This window comes from Halyomorpha halys, unplaced genomic scaffold (genome assembly GCF_000696795.3).
Source record: "Halyomorpha halys isolate HHAL.00 unplaced genomic scaffold, Hhal_1.1 Scaffold25.1, whole genome shotgun sequence".
Lineage (NCBI taxonomy): Eukaryota > Metazoa > Arthropoda > Insecta > Hemiptera > Pentatomidae > Halyomorpha > Halyomorpha halys.
In genome coordinates this window covers 787905-792004 of record NW_027107314.1, presented here as the reverse complement: position 1 = coordinate 792004, position 4100 = coordinate 787905, and positions in this window count along the sequence as shown.

Here is a 4100-nt window from a genome sequence, read left to right as displayed (position 1 = left end):
TCTTCTATGAGATACATCACAAGGAGGTCCCTCACCTCCGGATTTAAAAATAGTACCATTTACAATGGATATTTCATAAATTTCAATAAACATTACAGGTAACCTTAAAATACCAAAGGTAGTAAAAGGTAATACCCAACACGATTCATTTCTTTTTTTCACAGTAAAGCAATTAATTCACTGTTTCTTGCTGTTTTAGAGGGATCGGAAAAAAAAAAAAATCCAGACTCTCGGTTCCCGAAACATATACTAAGTATTATTTTCTGGAAAGCTGCAAATAAAAATTGTTTATCCTGTTTAGTACTGGTATTGATGAAAATTCAGATAAAAATATTTCGCAAGTCTAATAATATAATAGCGTCTAGAATTGTTGGTTTTTAGTATTATATCTTAAAAACATTTTCAAGAAACAAAACAAATTGGTTCAAACATAGATGTTATTTTACATAAATATATGTAGCTAAAAAGTTGTCGGTGTTTTCTTCAAAAAAATTAAAAATACATTGTTTAAAATTAGTACATTACCTTTTATTCAGACAATGTGCTATCGAAAGGAACAAATGATAATTGGAAAAACAATGTCTGGTGAATACGAAAGGTGGGGTAGGACTTCCAAGTAAGGTGTTCTAAAAAAGATTTTGATTGGTGGCGCAACATGCAGTACAAGTATTATCCTGTAGTAGAATTATTTTATTGTTTCTGGAATTGTAATGGGTGTGTTTTTTTTTTTACAGAGTTTGGCTCAATTTCATGGACTTTGTTCGGTAGACATCTCTAGTGATGGCTTCGCTTGGTAGCAACTTATAATACACGACAACTACAAAAAATACACGAGTTTGTTCAATGAATATTCGATTTTGCTGTCGATTTTGAACTATACTCAAGTTGTCCACTTGATTTTCTGTTATTTATGATATTGAAACTGATCCATTTCTCAGCATCAGTAACTATACGATGCAAAAACATTTTAGTTATACCTGGCAAGCAGCTTTTCACTCATGCAAAATCCGCGTTCAACGACCCTCGGCTTCAGTTTACATGAAACTCAATTTCCTAGTTTTTTAATCATTCCCACCAGAAACTCAAACTTCAATGAGAATGCTGAAAAATCCAGGGTTTCGTAAAAGATCCGAGATCTTATGGCCTCGGCTCATGATTTAAAAAAAAATGAAACGCAGGAGGTACAGGTAAGCAAAGTGCTCAAATAAAAAAAAAAAGATGTTACGTTAGGAGTGCTAACAGAAATGCTCTTACCGTTGCAATGTGGTCAGAGCAAAACTGAATTGAGTATAAGTAGGGAGTTAAAGGAGTGAATAACGTAAACAATTGGCAATAAATAGTTAACAGAAGGTAGATACAAAATAAATAATACTTAATAAATAATACAAAATACAAAATAAATTATTTATACAATTATTACTTATTTCCCAATATGAGCCAAATGAGGGTTAACAGCTGACAAATAATTTCAACAAAGCCTTCTGGTAAAGCCGTAGTTTGTCACACGATGGAAACATATTTAAAAACTCTTTGATTCCCATGTTTTTACACTGTTTTTTTCTATTAGCATCCGACTTCATTAACAACATGACTAATTCATACATTTCATATTCAAACATCCAACTTTATTTCCAAACAAACAATTTGTTTTTATACAGTTTTTTTTTCAGATTGATTAAAAAGTTTTGATTAGTCAAAAGTGGACAATGGCACATGCTCGCGCAAGTTGAAAATGTTTGCCTACACAAGCTTATTAATAATATTGTTGAGTGGCTATTGTTTGCTGCAATCTGCTTCCAATATTTATAACTTTAATGATGTGAAGTATTATCTTTTCAATTTTTTCCTAATAATAAAACCTTGGGAGACCTCTCCATTGTTAGAGGAAAGCATATATATACATACCTATGCAACAATAAGAACTAAAACTATCGTTACAGATGAAGTACAGTGAGTACGTATACTTTGAATAGTTTAATACATACCGGATTTCCAAAAATAAATTAGTTGTTACATACAAAGAAAACTATCTAACTGAAGACACTTTAAGTTAATTTAATGCGAGAGAAACGCTGGGATACAACTAGTATCGTATAAAACCACAATAGAACTTAATTATTAGTACCTAATAATATTTATTATGCTGGTAGTCATAATAATCTAAACAACAAAATAGATTTTCAAATCCATTTTAATTCTGTTTCAGAGGGATCGGAATAAAAACAACGAACTAGATAGTAATCATAAAATTCAAAGACCACGTTGATATCTGAATTTCTATAGGTTATTGACAGTAGTGTCACGGAACATGACCTTCACAGAACAATTCAAATAGCACTGTCGCGTGATGTATAGTTGAATTTATCAGGAAGTAATCCACACGCAAGCCGCTATGAAAATTGGTTTTTACCAACCTGTAACAATACTCAGTGAGGTAGAAACCAGATTTTCACAATGGCAATATTACTTCTCAGAGCTATATGCTTTGGTTTTTTCGTTATTAATTAAACAGTAAATTAATTATACAAAAGAACGAGACATGTCTACACTTATATTCTTTAGAAGAAAAAAAAAGTTTATTTTTAGGACAATAATAGTTCTTCTTTTATCTAAAATATAGGAGAATTATACAAATTGAAACAATACAAAATAAAAAAAACAAACTCTAAAATACACTGTAATTACTACAAGTTTCCTCATACTACCTAAGGCTGAGATCTATTAACAGGGACTGCGTGGTTCGTAGATATTGTATAGGGCTTTTTGGAATTCGTTTGTTGTTCAAATACTTTCTTTTTTGTCTTTTAAAATAATATTGATAAATTAATGATATAAGGGAATAATAATTTTGGCTATATGAGATGTAAACTCGGTCATCTTTGACATGAAAAAAAAAGTTTATAATATTAATTGATTATCCATTAGAAAAAGATGGAATAGTAACGTAATTAATAAAAACTCACAAGAAGGTGTTGTTTGGCAACAAAGGATTGAGGTGCATTAATTAACCCCTTACAAGGGTAAGTCACTGGAGGGAAATTCAATCTTTGATAAAGGAGTGTGAGATAGAGATAGAATGACTCTTGGAAAAGAAGGTTTAAAATCCGGTATATATGTCACCTGGCAAAATATCACCTAGAGGAACTCAATTTTCCTTACACAGGCAGTTGAATATAAACCAAACAATTTCGGATAGACTAAAGGAATGAAAATTGGGTGGTTTATGATTATTTAAAATAATGTTGTTCAATGAATTTGAGATTTAAAAATTAGTAAAGTAATAGCAGAAGACATATGTTATGTTGAAACAATTGATCCAGTGAACATATATTGATGTGAGCCAGAGACGTTTGATACAAAATTTCAGTTTTCAGGAGAGCATTCACAAAAGTTAAAGAGCATGTGGGTTATTGTCAGTTATTGAAAAATGATGGTCCTCCTATTTCTAAGCATTCATGGTAACTCCAAACAACAATATCGTTGTAGATGGAAATTTAATAATATGGTTCTGAATTATTAAAAAAATAACGATAATAATCCTAAAAGTAAAAATAAATAATTACCAAAATTAATAATTCTGAAACAAGACATATTAACTGGTCTTAACACAGAATGATAATGCCTCGAATATATTTAAAACCGAACATGAGCGATGATGAATTTCTTTTAAATATAACTATTTACAATTTAGAAGAATTATATCTTTTTCTATGGTCTCTAGTAATGCCCTTACCAAGAAAATTCGAAAAACTTAAATTTTTCTTGCAAAAAAAAAAAAAATAATAAACTTCTAGAAAATGAAGAAATGCTAAATAGGGAACTTGAGACCAAAATATTTTATTAGGAAATTAACTGGTTAGAGAAAACAATATTTGAAATTGAATTATTGATGAGTATTCTATCAAAAATACATATATTTACTTCTCAAAAGAGAGAGAATTACAATTCTACAATCAAAACTTATTCAGTTATTTTCACAATATAAATTATCGTCCGTTGAATAAGTGTCACATTTTAAATAAATATTTAACTTATCTATATCAGATGCATTCATAATTTTTGTTTATTATATTCTTCCAAATATCCATATCGGATTTTGG